The sequence below is a fragment of the Rhinopithecus bieti genome, unplaced genomic scaffold (genome assembly GCF_001698545.2).
Source record: "Rhinopithecus bieti isolate Rb0 unplaced genomic scaffold, ASM169854v2 scaffold_388, whole genome shotgun sequence".
NCBI lineage: Eukaryota > Metazoa > Chordata > Mammalia > Primates > Cercopithecidae > Rhinopithecus > Rhinopithecus bieti.
This window is the reverse complement of record NW_016803198.1, coordinates 183,350-201,131: the sequence shown is the minus strand read 5'-3', so window position 1 is coordinate 201,131 and position 17,782 is coordinate 183,350. Positions and strand designations below refer to the sequence as shown.

General features: G+C 37.2%; 1 pseudogene; it reads right to left on the bottom strand.

Moving 5' to 3' along the window:
• Nucleotides 1–16,138: 16,138 nt before the first annotated feature.
• LOC108527455 (protein LSM12 homolog pseudogene) lies at nt 16,139–17,407 on the bottom strand (annotated as a pseudogene).
• Between the last annotated feature and the right edge of the window lie 375 nt (nt 17,408–17,782).

Below are 17,782 nucleotides of genomic sequence, written 5' to 3'. Positions count from 1 at the left end.
TTTTTTTTTGAGATGGAATCTCGCTCTGTCACCAGGCCAGAATGCAGGGGCATGATCTCTTCTCACTTCAACCTCTGCCTCCCAAGTTCAAGCGATTCTCCTGCCTCAGCCTCCCGAGTAGCCGGGACTACAAGCATGAGCCACCATGCCCAGCTAATTTTTGTATTTTTAGAGATGAGGATTCACCATGTTTGCCACGATGGTCTTGATCTCTTGACCTTGTGATCTGCCTGCCTGGCCTCCCAAAGTGCTGTGATTACAGGTGTGAGCCACTGCACCCGGCCAACATGAAATCTTAGATAAAATATTGCCCAGCAAAATTCAGGTATGGAATAAAATTATATCAATATCTACATGTGTGTGTGTGCGTGTGTGTGTGTGTGTATGTGTGTGTGTACAAATTTTGGCTTTTAATTAGAAATTGTATTAATGTCATTCACCAAAGTATCAGTTTAAGAAAGACAAAAATATTTGGTCATGTCAATAGATTCAGAAAAATGATTAACACCCATTTATAATTTAAATTAAAATAATTCTTAGTAAATAATGCAAGAGAACATTTTTAACTTCATAAATGGAAATGACTCAATATCTCCACAAATATAATATTGATAGATAAAAATTTTAAAGCACTTCCTTTAGATCCTGGAATCAGACAAGGATATTGTTATTACTATCTCTAGTCAACATTGTGCTAAGAGTTCTATCCAGAGTTGTAAACATAAAAGTTCTAATAATTGAAAATTGAAGCAATAAATTGTCATTCCACTCAGACTATATGATAACCTACTTAAAAGAAAATATTCATAAATATAATCATATGTGTGATTAAGCTTTGCACTACAATTGCTTAATGTAAAAACAATATTAAAAAACAATGATGGCTAAGGTGTGGAGTTGTAGTTCTGTTACGATACCGTGAGCCCACTACTGCCCAACCCTCTCACTAACTGCAGCTAAAAATTCTGGACAAAATTTAAAAAAAAATTAAAACAATAACACCAACAACTACCTAGGACTAGAAAAATAAGTACAAGCAGGTGGACTGTGAGGGAAATTTAGAACTCAAAGAAGTAATCAACATAAATTAACATTTCCTACTCATTTTTTCTCTCCTGGCTTTGCCCTGAAAGTCAATCCCAGTCCAGAGTAACACAGTGTCCTGGCATTCTAATGTTCTGATAAAAGACTCAAGTTTCTGATACGAAGAATGAGAAAAATGCGACCTCTGCAGGCAGAACACTTGATTTAACTGCTGAGCTGCACATGGGACAGAACCCAACCAGTGGAACAATGGCTTAGATAACTGAACTGAGATTTGAACTATCACCCAGAGTGCAAGAAATGATTTGCTGTCTAAACCTAACCAGACCGAGAAACAAAGACTTCTACATTGTACAGAGGCATATGACAAGACTCCAGATCTACACAGCATAACCTTCACAATATCCAGGGCATGATCCAAAATTATTAATCATTCAGAGAACTAGAATCTGATTTTCTAAGGCTAAGACCATCAACAAATACCAGCTCCCCAAAAAGTTAGATAGAGAAACTATCAGACTATGACTTTAAACAACTATTGTAACTATGCTTCCTGACATAAAATAAAACCTCATTTTAAATGAATGAAAACTATCTAGTCATTTATTTATTTTAAAATGAAGTTATTCTCAAACCCTTTTCCCCCAAAACACTAGCCTCATATAATTTTAACTACTGAGCTCTATCAAACACTCAGAGAAGAAATTACATTTTTTCAAAGCATGAGAAAGACATATAAAAATTACAAATCCATATTCTTCACAAATTTAGATCAAAAAATTATTTAAAATGTTAACATTTAATCCAATAACATATAGGACAATACATCGTAAGGAATTAAAGTTTATGAAAGGTTAGTTTAACATTCAAAAATAAGTTCTGTAATGTAGCCTATCAATGGAATAAAGAAAAAAGAATTTTCATTTCAATAAGTACATAAAAATTATTTGCAAAAGTTCAACAATTATCACTAACAAATGCAGCCAACCAGGAGTTCCTCACACTGACAAAAAGCACCTGGAAAAAAACTATAGTCAATACTATGCTTAATGATAAAGGACTGAGATGTTTGCCTTTAACATTGGAAATAAGTGAGAATTCCTGATTTTATCATTTACTATTAATTCCTCCCTACTTTTGGTGAAGTATGTATTTTTTAGGAGGAGTGTTTTTTATATATACATACAACACACACACACACACACCCATATATTTGTTATATGGGTTTTTTTCTTGCAAGTTTAAAGATCTCTATCTGTCAAGCAAATTTTCATATATCCATATGATATATTATATGGTATATTCATATGACATCAACAATGCAGAAACAAAAATGATTGAAACTGAATAACATGAATGAATCTTAGATACTGTTGTGAAAAAATGTGACAACAAAAAATTCTATCTCTATCAAGTTCAAAACCAGGAAAACCTAATTTATCCAGATCAGAAATGTTATCAGTTTTTCTGTGTCAGAGGTGGCATGGAAATGATCAGCTGCACAGGGATGAAAGAGAACTCTACATCTTGACTAGGGTGCTGGTTATACAATTGTCTGCATTTTGAAAAGGCATTGACCTACATGTTCAATCTGTTTTAATTTCATTATATGCAGATTATATCTCAATATAGTTGATTAAAAATTGTTTCTAAATGTTTCATTCTGGTATACAGATACACACTTTTCTAGTTCTGTCCTATATACATATGTACACACACACACACGCACATCTACACACACACACATATATACACACATACATATATATAGTAAACTAAAAATAAAATCCTAAGTCACTGCTAACTCAATGGACCCCTTATGGCCAAGGGGACCCCCAAAAAACTTTAAAACCTAGTTCCCAGCCATATGGGATGAGAGGTCAGTTGGACCTCATTATAAGCCCTCCCTTTTATGGCTTAGGGACAACTGACCAAAATTAGTGTTAAAATAAAGATCATAAAACCAACAGAACCAGCTCTTTTTTTCTATAAGATACAAAATTATAAACTGGACATTTTGGCAATAAGATACCAAATTATAACAGGCAAGCATTAAGTCACACATCCTCTACACTTACAGAATAAACTATGTTCTAATTGCCTCAAGGTCTTTCTTATTCTCTAGCAGCCAAACACACACTGGCCTTGAGATAAGCAAGATTAAAACAATTTGCAGCTCCATCAGATGTTCACTGACTGACCCCCAGTCCCTGCTCCACCACCCACTACTACAGCTTTTATTGGACAAAAGACTGATTACAGTAACTTCCTCTAGATAAATAGAACGCCAACCAAGGACTGGTTCTGGCCATTTTACAGAGACTGTGCACTTGCATGCCTTTGTGGCCTAAAACGACACTGTGACATATGGGGTGATATGTTTTGGCGCTCTGTCCCCACCCAAATCTCCTCTCAAATTGTAGTCCCACATGTTGAAGGAGGGACCTGGTTAGAGGTGATTGGATCATGGGATCAGTTTCCCCCACGCTGTTCTGGTGATAGTGAGGGAATTCTCATGAGATCTGATGCTTTTAAAAGTGGCAGTTTTCCCTGTGATCTCTCTCTCCTGCCTCCATGTAGAATGTGCCTCACTTCTCCTTTGCCTTCTGCCATGATTTTAAGTTTCTTAAAGTCTCCCCAGCCATGTGAAACTGTGAGTCAATTAAACCCCTTTGGTTTAGAAATTACCCAGTCTCAGGTAATATCTTTGTAGCAGTGTGAAAACAGGCTAATACATAGGGCCTAATTGTAATACATAAAAATGTTAAGTCTACACCCGAAAGTAAACATGGGTTGTATGTTACATGCATGTTTGTTCAATATGCATGTGTCAGGACCACCTTCATGAATATTCATAGCTCCTCCTGTAACCTGTTGAGTGTGTACGTTTAGTCAACCCGTTCTGCATAAAATTCCTATTACCCTTTCTTCGTCAAAGTACCTGTTTCTGATCTTGGCTAGAGACTGTTTCCCAGCCTGCAGGATGGTCACCTTGTACAGTGTAATCCTTCAGAAGAAATAAAGTTTCTCTCTCCTGTACAAATTTGTAGATCTTGATATTTTAAGTTGTTTTGTTCTTATTTTATACTGAGATGGGATCCCTCTGTGTCGCTTAGGTTGGAGTGCAGGGCACAATCATGTCTCACTGGAGCCTCAACCTCCCAGGCCCAAGCCATCCTCCCACCTCAGCCTCCTGAGTAGCTAGGACTACAGACATGTGCAACCACACCCAGCTAATTTTTCAAATTTTTGTAGGGATAGGGTCTCACTATGTTGCCCTGGCCTGTCTCAAATTCCTGAGCTCAAGTGACCTTCCCTGCTCAGCTTCCCAAAGTGCTGAGCTTATGGACACACCCCTACACCTATCTGATTTTTAAAAATTAGTGATATATAGTTATATAAATTTTTCTACATATACATGTATATGTATATGTAGTATATATGTATTTTCTACATATACATATATGTAGAAAAGTACTAGAAAAAGTATATCTGTGCAATAGAATGAAATTAATAATAATATGCACTTATTTTAGTATGTACAATTTGATGTTTTATATGTATACATATGAATACACACACACACACACATATATATGTACACATAAAACTATGGCTACAAATATAAGTAATAACCATTTCCACTTCACCATGGTAGTAACATCATTAGTCTGTCCCAAATGTCTGTCTTAGTTTCTTTTTTGACCTGTACTGGTTTACCTCAAGGATATCTGAAACTACTTTTTCTTCTTTCCCCCTACACATGGATAGCAAACCCTATGCTCACTGGCTCTACCTTCTGCTTTGCTTGTTTCAGGGCTGGTCCACTGGGCTCTAAATTTTTAAATGTGTAAGTTTCAGAATCACAGAAACCTTAGAAGATATTGGAAGGCTAAAGCTTTGAAGCAACCAGACTTTAGATCCTCTCTCCTCATTCCTATTTTCCTCATCATAAAAACCTTTTTGAGAAGCAGAAGAATGATGAAAGAGATGGGGCCAACACTCTCAGAGCTGGGTTGTGGCAAAACGTAATGTAGAATTTAGATTCTATTTCTCTCAGCCCCTCTGCTCATTCCAGCTCATCTGGCTTCAATCCCAGCTTCTTGTTCTTGTTTTATTTCCCTTCTGCTGTTTCTTTCTTTGAGTTGCATTTCTGGTGCCAGGTGGGAACAACAGCTGAGCACTGTGGAGGTGGAAGATACCGAGAGCTCCATTGCAGCCACAGTGATGGATGGCATTGATAGAGAAAAATCCACAAAAGTGCTTCACTTTTCTCATGAATCTGCAGTTTCTTCTGAAAAAGTGAAATTTTATCAAGTGGTAAAGTAAGACAATTGCTTCCTCCAGCAGTGACTTCTAGATAGGTCAAAATGACACTGAATCAGACCTGGGACAAATTCCTCATTGAATTGATCTTAGTTAAATTCCAATTTCAGTTTTTTAGTCTTTAGAACAGAGATTAGTTATGTATGATTAGTACTTTTAAAAGTTGTCTACATCTCAAGCAACATCTGAGAGAATGTGAAAAGATCATTGATTCATTTGTCAACAAATATTTACTGCCTATTATGTGCTAGGTACACTGCTGGGCTCTAACATTGTTAATATGTGGGCCACAGAGCACTATAGCTAAATTCTAGTGTATGCTCCCCTGAGTTCTGGGAAATATTTCCTATTAGATTCACATTTCTTAAGAGGAAAACGACATACAATTATAAACTGTCATTAAGTATTGTTGCTGAAGCCAGCTGAATATCTGCAAGATGACTGGCACGTGACAAGGACATCAGTGATGCATCATGGTTTCTGGGTAATGTCTCAGGGGACTTATAGATTATCATATCTAGAGATCTCTTATCAACTTAGTGGCAACATTGACAGAAGTGTGATGAAAAGTATTGCATATATTTCTTAAAATGAAGTTGTGTACAAACAACAGTGAAATCTAAACGATAAATAGTAACTCTACTTTTTTACGTGTTGACATTTCAAAGGCAACCTATTTGTTTAAACTGGTCTCATTCGAGCCTTTTAGCACATCTAATACAATTGAAAATATCCTAACAGCCAAAGAAACATTAATCCAGAGGGCTAATTTATCTTGTGGACAAGCCTGACCATGCTATTTGATGTAGTAACAATTCTCTGTAAGGATAGTTCTACACAATATTCATCATGGCAGAAACCTGGCTACCAGAACCAATTTGCTCATTTGAATAAGATTGCAGAGCCTGAAATCATCTAGTCTGACCCATACTTTTTTTTTTTTTAATTACACAGTTGAGACCCAGAAAAGTTATTTGTAGACTTTAGCCTTTGCAAAAAATAGAAGGTGTGCATTTTCCTAAGAAAGTGGTTGGATTAGCAAGCACACACCATAGATAAAAATTGAGTTCTTGCTTTTCGTACTTTCCTTCTTTCTCTTTCTTTTCTTCTCCTCTATCTCCGTCTCTCTCTCCTTGTATCCCTCTTCTCCTTTTTCTTTCCATCATAGCTTGTACCTTGTTTCAAAAATAACTTTTTGGTTTATATTTGAGTAGAACACTATGAAAATGGTATCAGGACAACAAAATATATAAATGCAAAACACTGCAGTTTGTGTCACCTAGGGTAGTAACAAATGTTATGGAAAGAGATTTTCTATCATTTATGGCTATTATTTAAGATTGCATTTTGACATTTTTTTCAGACGTTAACAGCTTGCAACCCATTATTGTGTCAATAATATAAGCTGAATTTTAAAATACAGAAAAGAAAAAAAGGGGGCATTCACTGAGTTCTTTGTATCTCCCTTTAAAGCAAAAATAGACAAGAAATAAAGCAAGACAGAAACTTCATACAAATACATATGCAATTGGGGTCAGACTTTCATTAATGATACATAAGTGAGGTATTTCAGAATATTTTTATAAAACAGAGAAAACAAATTGTGAGGCATGAATTCAAAAGCTTCCTGAAAAAATAAAACCAGATTATTTTGGTTTAACTATCCACTCCTCGGCTAATACACACTACCACCCCAACTCTCTATCTTTTTTTCCTTCCTTCCTTCCTTCCTTCCTTCCTTCCTTCCTTCCTTCCTTCCTTCCTTCCTTCTTTCCTTCCTTCCTTCCTTCCCTTCCCCTTCCTTCCCTCTTTCCCTCCCTTCTCCTTCCTTCCCTCCTTCCTTCCTTCCTTCCTTCCTTCCTTCCTTCCTTCCTTCCTTCCTTCCATTCCTTCCTTCCTTCCCTTCCCCTTCCTTCCCTCTTTCCCTCCCTTCTCCTTCCTTCCTTCCTTCCTTCCTTCCTTCCTTCCTTCCTTCCTTCCTTCCATTCCTCCCTTCTCAATTTCTTACTCTCACTCTTATTCTCCTTATAATAGGAGATTCTAAGCTTTAATTGTGTAATTCTGTACTTTGTACAGAAGCTGAGCATTATATAAATCTGTGAAATGCAGTTGATAGCTAACAGCAAGATCCTCAGAGGTAACAAGATGGAATCAGTTCATCCCAAACACTTCAATGTCCAGCTTCTCAGGAAAATAACTGGGTTCTGACTTTGCAAATGAGCACCATCCCTAGTCATAATTGACTACTTCTTCCTAGGAGATAAGCAGACCAATAATTTGAGATGATGCTCAGCATATAAGTGTTTCTTTGCCTATAGCACTAGAAAAGAAATTATAAGACTTGGAAGTTATGACCCTTAATTTATAGACCTAAGCAGCAAGTTAAGAGGTCGGTCATCTTGGAGTTATTAAAATCAAATATATCATTAAGGCAATCTCACACTCTTCCAACAGGTAAATTTAGTTGGTCCTGGAGAAAGAGAAGGCAGGAAAGAGAAAATGAAAAAGCAAAAGGAAGGAATATTAGAAAAGATAGCATCGGGGCATGGTACAAATTAAAATTAAAATTGAAATTCCCAGTTAATGCGTGGCCATGATGTTATCGAGTATGTATGAAAGAGATAAATTGGATTATATATACTCTCACTGAAATTTAACATCCTCAATCAGAAGTACCTCTTATTACTCCTTTGACATTTTCTACATTTCATAGTTTGCTATTCTCTTGGTTTTTCCACTTCATTATAATGTTTGAGGCATCTTTTTTGTTTAAAAAAAGGGAAAAGTGTCTTTGAACTTCACCTTGAGCTTTTCATAGGAAAAATAAGAGAGAACTCAATGGATATGCTAAATAAGCACTGCTGGAGTGAGCAGCTTAAGGTTGTGCCCCCAAACTTCAACTGAATAAGACTTTCTTCAGATAAATCACAAATCAATGCAGTTCTTTCTCAAGTGGAGAATAAGCCTATGTCTATATTTTAATGTTATAGATATTTATCTTTATCTTTATGAGTTCGTTCTCTTTTATAAAACAGAATAGAGTTTTTGATTCATCAACTTGATAAATTTTAAAAGTCATTTCTGAGTCTGGATTTTAGATTAGCTAATTCTCAATGCAAACACACTTTTTCTAAATTCTTTTATTGAAGATTCAGGAATGTCTCTGCAAGTGACACACTTTAGGGAGAGATAAGTTTCGGTTGCAAGCCATGCCTTTTATTAATTATTTGAATTTAGGTATGTTATTTAACTTCATTAGGTACATTTTTTTCTCATCTATAATATGTAGTGTTAAATCAGCTCACCTCATGGTGTTGATAAAAAGACTAACAAAGCAGGACCTCAGCATAGCAGTCATTAAAGCCATAACCAGGCTCTCTCACCAGCTAACTTGTTGCACACATTTGATTCTAGTGCAATAATATCAAATGGAGATCCTCAGACATAGCCTGATGGGAGCTGGATATCATAAATCTCAGAGGGGAGATAGACTCTTCTGCTAGGGTCTGCTAGAGAAATTGCCGCCATGCAGCCCAGGGCTTACCTATTTGATAAAACAAGAAACTATTGGGCAAACATTAGCACTTTGAGCTTTTCTAATATGTCAGAGAAGGAGAGAAGTTTTTATTTCTTGACTTTAAGTGACCTACCCCATTTTCCCATCTCCATATCACATTCCTCAGAGTCTCAGACTCTATGCTATGTTGGCTTCTTTGCCTGGAAATTAATAAAAAAGAACAAATTATTAAACTCAGCCTTCAAACTCCTTGATCTGTCTTCCTTAACTCAACAAACATTAGCTACCTACCAACCATCTGTACTCTGTAGAATTGAATAGTCTGTATAAGTTGTGTTTGGGCTTTATGACATACAATGTATTTAGTGAAAAACTGTCTTTCAATAGGACTGTTCTCTAGATGGAGTCCTAGTGTCAGTGAAGATTCAGTCCACGTTAGTACCCCAGGCAGACAAGTAGTCTGGTACCCTTTAAACTTATATTTCATTAATACTTTAACATTTATTTATAGGAAAAGATACATGGTGTGTAGAGTATGAGGAGAGGTTGGCAAAGAAAGACCATTATTTATGGCTTTCAGGTTTTCTTTTATTATACTGAGAAACTCAGCTCAGATCTCAAAGGTGCAAACTCACTACAAATCATAAACATGGAGCTGGTCATACCTAGTCTCCTCAGAAGAAAGTTTTAACAGTCCTTGTTCTCCATATGTAATTCGGGTTGTCACCAACATCCTCCCAAAATAAGAAGCTTATCAAACTAGTCCTTCTAATCATTTAAGAGTATTATTGAGAGGTCAATTTTGTTACATTTCCGGTATTTATTTGTGTGTGTCTCTTTAAGAGATGGGCCATGTTTTAAAGCAAAGTATATGCCATCGAAGGCATTTGACTAGTTGACCACTCTAATTGTGTTTGTAATATTATTAAACCATTAGTTGCTTTTTACAAGAATACAAAATTAAGAGCTGCCAACATTTCCTTGCTCAGTAAGTAAGCCCTTGGATACTCACAGCCAATCAGAAATGAATTAGGAGAAGTGTTTTAGTTAGTTCTTGTTTTTCTTTTTTTTTTTTCAGTAATTCAAGGCCTTTACATTCAATCCGAGAACCTGATGTAGTCACCCTGTTGACCAATTCAGAACATTTTGAGAACAGTTTTCCATTCTTTTACTCCTGTTAGAATCTCCCATTTTGCATCTTCCAATATTACAAACCTTTAAGATACAACACAGCTAAGGGGAGGCATGCAGTGTCCCATTTTACTCCGGGTGTTAAAATCTGAAGGATGGAAAGTCAGAATTAAGAATCACATTTGAAACATGGCCAGTTAGGAGGCTTGGGGTTTTCATGCACAATGCTTGGAACAAGAACAAAAGACTAACTTCAAAATCATTCCTAAATTCAACACAGGATCTGTCAATAGAAATACCAGATGACAGCCTAACCCTATAGAGAAAAAAGCACAGGAAATTGGCGGCTGGCTCTATTAAATCTGCCTTCCTTTTGTAAGCCTTGAGGAAGTCTTAGGAAGTATTCAGAAGCTGTGAGCTAGGTCAAAAGCAGTATAAACACTGTATTGGCTTTCAAGCACTGGTTCTAGGGTAGTCCACCCAAAGATGAGAAAATTAGAAAGAGGCATGATGTTATGAAAATATTCTAAAACATAAAAGAACATTTGCAGAGCAGAGATGTATTAAAACAACGTACTATATAAAATAGAAAATTATTTTAAATATGCATCTATATGTGTTATTAATAGAACAACAAACAGTCTCAGTTTGGTTTTAAATGAGTTTAATTAAATTGCACTCTTCTTTTCTCTCTTCATCTAGAAACAGTTGAGAAGCAGACACAGAAGTAAAACTTGATCAATAAGCTAAATTGGAAGAAAGGGCTTAGCACATGGTATTTCCTAATCTTTCCTGTCAACCATTTATTTAAGCTCAGATCTTGGGAAGCCCATCTGAGGGCTTCCAAAGAGAAAATACTACTTATCAAGAATCATGCCTTTCCTGTTGTAGAGTAGAAATAAACAAAATCAATAAATCTCTGATGCTGACACAATTTTAACAGGTTTGGCCAATACAACAGAGAAATGAAAACTAACAGATATACCCCACCAATGCAAGTGATTCATTTCTCCTCCATGGGAAGAAAAACGAATGGAGACAAGGTGGGGAAAAGAGTGAAATAGCATCAACGAGAGGAGAGGAATAAACATTCCTTTATAATTGTCTTTTTTAACCAATTTGGGGAAGAAATTTGGGTATTTGACCCTCCAAATCTCATGTTCAAACTTGACCCACAGCGTGGGAGGTGGAGCCTAATGAGAGGTGTTTCGGTCAGCAGGCAAATCCTTCATGAGTATCTTTGTGTCATTCTTGCGGGAATGAGTGAATTCTTGCTTTATTAGATCCCGTGAGAGTTCCCTCAAGAGCTGGTTGTTAAAAAGAGCCTAGGACTTCTTCTCTCTCTTGCTTCCTCTCTTGCCTTGTGATTTTCACATCCTGACTGTCCTTCAGCTTCCACTGTGAGTGGAAGACTCCTGAGGCTCTCACAAGAAGCAGACGTCGATACCATGCTTCTTTTACAGTCTTCAGAGCCCTGAGAACAAGTAAGCCTCCTTTCTTTTTAAATGACCCAGCTGTAGTTATTTCTTTGTAGCAACTCAAATGGGCTACAACAGAGATCAATGGACTATCAGAATGTTCTGCCACCATTTTCATGAGATGGCTACCTCAAACCTGACCATGGACACTCTTGGGTGTCCTCCTGGGACTACTGGTAGGCAGAATGCATTTCACCTCCAGGAAACTATAGAATGGGTTATTCAGTATGTATTAACAAAATTACCCACATTTCTACACTAAACTCAAAGATGAACGGTTACATACTATTTACTTCTTATTCCAAATTAGGTCTAGCCACATTCATCTTAAATGCTCTTAGAGCTTCTGTATAAGATTAATGGATAAAATAAGACACTTATTATAAAATTTCACACAACATAGAGATGCCCCAAAATACTAATTAAATCCTTTCATCAAATAAAATTACTAGGGATAAGCACATTCAAGGCTTTAAATCCCTTTGCTGTTGTAAATTCATGTCCAAAGGAAAATTATCTATCATGTTTTTGTGAGTTAAAGTACAAAAGGAACTCAACATTCTTAAGGCACCCAAATGAATGAAAGTCCTTGCCATTTTAAAAATTCTTGTTTGATTGTATCCTAGCTAGATGGCTTCCTCATGCCTAAAACGAGTTGAAGTTTGGCTGTCGTCTGTCCCATCACTGTCTTCCACCGGAATAGACATACGTGTTAGTTGGCCAGGGATGTCATTTAAAAAAATACAACACACTGGTGGCTTACACAAAAGAATTATATATTTTTTCTCATAATTTTAGAGGCTAGAATTCCATGGTCAAATTTTTGGCAGGTTTGGTTTCTTCTGAGGCTTTTCTCTTTCTCACCGTGTCCTCACATGGTCATCCCTCTGTCTCTGCAATTGTCCTTTGTGTGTTCATATTTCTTCTTTTTGTAAAGGACCAGCCATATTGGATTAGGGCCCACTCTGAAGACCTCATTTTAACTTAATAACCTCTTGAAACCTTATCTACAAGTTCAAACATGCTCAAGTACTGGGTGTTGTAACAGCAACATATCAATTTTGGGGGAACACATTTTATGCCTGCAGCAGTGTCATCTGTCAAGATTCTGGAAATTTAAATAATTCCATGTCAACTCTAATGGATCCAAAGTGATCTGAAGACAGACAAAATTGATGCCCCAGCTCCCAGAAAATTAAAACAAAAAAAAGCAAGGAAATCCCCAACACCTATAGCAGTTGATTCAGGATGGGTTTTTTTATTCTTGAAATTAAGGATTTACTATTGCCGAGGTCTGTTGAAGGGACTCAGTGGTGGCTGAGAGAAAGAGGCAGGCAGAGAAACCCTTCTTTGTATTAGATTTTCTAGAATGCCAGTCAACTTAAGTCTCCCTGGAGACTATGGCCTTGAGGTTATTTTCAACTGGGAGAAATCTCCTATAAGTAGCTTATTACCATTTGTTTACCATTTATCTAGGGGAAAATTGCAATTACATATATAATATCTCTTCATGCAGAGTGACCTTCAAGAGAATTATACTTTATTAGCCCTTAACATTTGCAAAATGGCAGCTACTTTTGAGCTACTATTTATTTTCATTCAGAATATTAAAAATCTCTTGATTTCCATTTTCTCTTTGGTCCCCATATTTCTGGCACCTCCATGGTAAATTGAGGGAGCCTCTGCCTGGCAGAAGCACCTGCAGATTCTTTCGCGAGTGGACATTTTATACCTGTGCCAGCAGTTTGTGCCTCTTGCTATAATCACTTAAGCCTAAGAAAGCTGTTTCCTAGGGAGTTTCCAAATGGCTCTTGTTGCCTTGGAAGCTAGAGTCCTCTGGAGGACCGACATTTCTGCTTATGCTCCTCAGACATTGTCTCTCTCCAACTTTTGAATGTTTCAAACAGTGAGCAGCATTTGCTTTTGCTACAACTTTTTCTTAAGTAGTGGCAAATGCCTCTAGGATTCTGCTTTCTTCCTCTATCACTCTGCACTTTCAGAAAGTTCACTCACTTGACTTTCGAAGAGTTGACCTGGTTTATTTGGTTTCTTTTTATCTTTATTTTATATCTGGCTAGAGCTGTTTGCTAGATGTGTTTTTTTTTTTTTTTTTAACTATGTTTCCTTTGCCCTCTGTCACCAATTTTGTTTTCTTTAGATTTATTTTCAGTAAGATCTATTAAGATTTCACAGTAAGTGTTATGAAACAAATAAGTTCTCAGTCTGTCAAAAACACCTCTAATTCCTCCAAATTGAATTGCATCATCCTGTCTGATGTATAGTCTCCTGTCTGATAGCAAATAACCCAGACTTAGTGTTAGATGAAACATTCTGTAAGTATTAAAGGAGGGAGATGAGTTTACTAACAAAACAAAATCAAGCTGATCACATGTTTCTCCAGTGCACAAAGTGAATGGAGGATGTGCACATGCTTTCAAAAGACGTAGGGTTCAACTCGGAATCTACTCTGAGCAGAAGTTCATTTGTTAAGACATTCTCACTTACTCAAGAGCCTAGTAACTTTGCTGCCCATATGCACCTCAGAAAACATTGATTCAAAGAGCTACTTAAGTCAACGAAAAGAAGATAAAGTAAAACACTGAGCTGAGTAGTAAAACACCAGAGGAGTACAATGGCTACTATAGCAGGTAAATATATACAATTTAGGGACATACAAAACCCAAAAAGTTTTTGCAGGAAAGCATGCCAAATGAAAATAAAATAAAGCAAAACATAACTTTGACATTTTCTAGGGGTTTAACTCCAAAATATATGAGATTTCAGGATATGATGGTAAGGGGGATAATAGTATATCAATAATTAAAATATTCATATATAATAAGGAAGCACCACAGTCATTGGATTATTCTGTAGTTTTACAAAAGGCTAAATTATGATTAGATGAGATTTTAAAAGTAAATATAATTACCATAAAGTGTTCAAACAGCACATAAAACTAAAAAAACAAGGAAAACAATCAACCTATGAAGTCAATCTTGAAAAATAAATATGTTTTCGGTATTTTCTAACATTCTGTAATGTGTATGTATTAATTTTAAAGGCAGTGGAAAAAAAGTTACAAAAATGTGAGTGGGTGATTACAATAGGTATAATTCATAGATAAGCTAAAAAGAAAATAAAAACTATATATAGTTTTCTTATTGAAACTACTTTAAACTTCTTGCTTCCAGGCAAATGTTGGTACAGGATAACTTTAGAGGCTGCCAGTGTAACTAACCTTCTGCTGATCACTCCATTCAAGCTGATCAAATAGTCTTTCCAAGGTCACAGGCCACTGACAGCAGGGATGACTAACTAAAACCCCAAATGCATAGTATGCAAGAAGGAGTGTTGTAAGAACTGTGTAGGTGAGATAATTCTGCTGAACTCCAAATGCTCCAATTAGACAAGGGGATTTCATGTATTTTGGTGGAATTCTCAGTCTTCAGGTGATATTGAAACAGAGGTTGTAAGGTTTAGGTTTTAATAATACAGATTTCAAAACCAGGCAGCAACACATACTAGCTATGTAAACGTGAGCTATTTAATTTGCCTTGTTGTTGCTTAGTCCTTCTTTGAAAATTAAAAATCTGTACTCTGGAAGGAGTGATTTACTCTGGAAGGTTGTCGTAACTCTGAGTGGATTAAATGAGATAATACACAGAAAGGTTTAGAGGTAAAGATACATAATGAATAGAGTTAGTGGTTAGCAGAATGACTTCAGAGTCACATTTTGTGGATTTTTTTTTTTTTGATGGTTAAAAAAATTGGGTTTATTAAATAATACAAAAAAATTTCATTTTGAAGGCAGGGCTTGAATTATTTAATTTTGATCCATTTATTTAATTAAAAAAAAAAAGGAAGGGGAAAGAGATCATGGCCAAAAAAATAGTAGTTAACCCCCACCCCACCCCCAAAGCTCTAGCCAGTCCTGTGAGCTTCACCCACATTCCACTCAGTGCCTGATATTTGGATGGTGGAATACTCTGCCCCATGAGACTGCCTGAAGGCACGGAGCAATGGGTGCCAATTTTAGCTCTCAGCAGGTTAGTCAACCAGACAAACTGGTGGGCTAAAGTCCAGAAATTCTTTCCAGGTTTTCTGCTCATTGGCTGAGCACATACAAACCGTCAAAAGCTTGTAAAATTTAAGGGGAATTGGGGTGGGGCATAAGAGCAAGAGGACAGCAGGAGAAGAGAAATTACGGGTCACCCAAGCTTTTTCCTGGGTCGTGGCTCTGGATATAGATTTAAAGAGAGGTCAGAGTAAATGGACTTCAGGTTTCTTACGAAAGAAAACAATCCCTCAAAGAGGAGCTGAGATGTGCCGTGCAAAAGAGTTCTTCCTGCAGAGGCACAGGAGAAAGGGCAGCTGACTCTTTCATGTGGAGACAGTGAGGAGGAAGTTCTTCTGGTACCATGAAGTAAGACAGGCAGAGGGAGAATCCTGAGGTTTGGGCCAAATGTGAGATTGGTACACACACAGTTAAAGACTAAAAAGCCATCAGGAACCCTCAAAGCCAAATTCTATCTGCACACTGGCTCTACAAAGTTCACAGCAAGAATCTCTCCCACCAAGTCAAGTTAGTGGCCTGGCTATGGATGGTGGGGAGGGCAATACATTTTTATTTTCAGAGGGATGAGGTGGGAAGAACAGCCACGAATGATCTAGTAAAAAGAGACCTTCAAGAAGCAGAAAATATTTAGAGAACATTTTAATATATATTTTCATATATATATTTAAAGTTAAGAAAAAATAAAACTAATTCAAGCCTGCCCTGTGCAAAAAAAAAAAAAAAAGAAAGAAAGAAAGAAAGGAAAAAGAAAGAAAACAAAGAAAAATTTGAAGTGAGACTTTGCTGGTCTGGGTCCTCAACTAAGAATCACAGTCAGCTTTTACTTTTATTTTAGAAGAAAAGATGAGAAGTTTCTTTTCAATTATTCAGAAGGCAAGTGTAGCCACTTATAAAAACAGAATGGCAGGAACAGACTAGGAAAGGAAAATCAGAAGTAAAAGGGCAGAGTGGGAAAAGAATTTTCAAAAATAAAATTAACAAGATGATTGTTCCAGAAGAGGGCTGTGAAAAGGACATGGTGGACCGAAGTCTGTTAGTCAAGTAATGATTCAACTTTTAAATTATTCTCCTGTTCTTTTTTGTTGGGTGTTTTGTTTGTTCAAGTCTAAGATTTGGAAATGCTGACCCTTTGTTAAGAGCCAACAGGACATATAGGATCCCTTCCCTCCCCTGGCCTGCCTCTGCTGAAGCCACCAGCAGCGCCTCCTTGGCTGGATGCTGGAAGAGTCCTCCATGTGTACGAAATCAGGATGACAGGGCAGCCTCCTTCTGTGGTTGCTGGGCTTGTGAACGTTGCAGTATCTTTTGGCTTTCCACGTCTCTAAAATGCTTTTCAACTATTTTGTGTACATGGCTCAGTGCACTCCCCTCTTTGCCTTTACAGTTTTCCACTTGATATGGGGGTGTAATAACAACTTCTTCCATGACTACGATGTTTTTTTCTTGCCATTTACAGTCTTTAATGGTCTTATGAATAGTCTGGAAGAGCTGCTGGCCCTCTGGAGAGACATCAGCACTAATTGCATAGACCTGGCTCAGCTTCTCCTCCTTCTCTGTCCGTGCTTTGCTGGCAAGCTTACTAACCCTGAGTGAAGCTAGGGGAGGAGGGGTTTCTGTTCGGTCATTAATTATTTCCACTTCTGAAACATACTGTAAGTTTATGAGCAAGATGTCTGCATGGTTGGGCTTTCCACTAGAAGAGGGACATTTTAAAGCCAGCATTTTGGATTGGTAGTCAAAGGTTACCACCTCGCCCTGCAGCCGCTGCTCCTGGCACGTCCCGCTCGACACCCGGCTCCCAACGCTGAAATACTCACCGGGAAGAGCCGCCATCTTGGGAGTGCAGCCGCGACCGGCGGCTGCGGAGGCAGCAGCAGCAGCCGAAAGCCGGGCCTCCAGTGAGCGCCGTGCCGCGCCGCGACGCCATTTTGTGGATTTTTATCTGAGTTCCATCACTTTGGTAAGTAACTGAATCTTTTATCTGCTTCAGCTTCCCCGTCTGTCATATAGCAATAGTAGTCTACAGCTATAGAGAGTTATTCTGAAGATAAATGAGTTTATACATAGTAAGGCTTAGAAGAATGCCTGGCATTTGATGAGCCCTCAATAAATGTCAGAAATCTTTTTGTCACTATTTTATAGCTAAGAAAACTGAGGCACCGAGGAGTTAAGTAATTTGCCTAACTAGTCACTAAGTTAAAAGAGCTTACG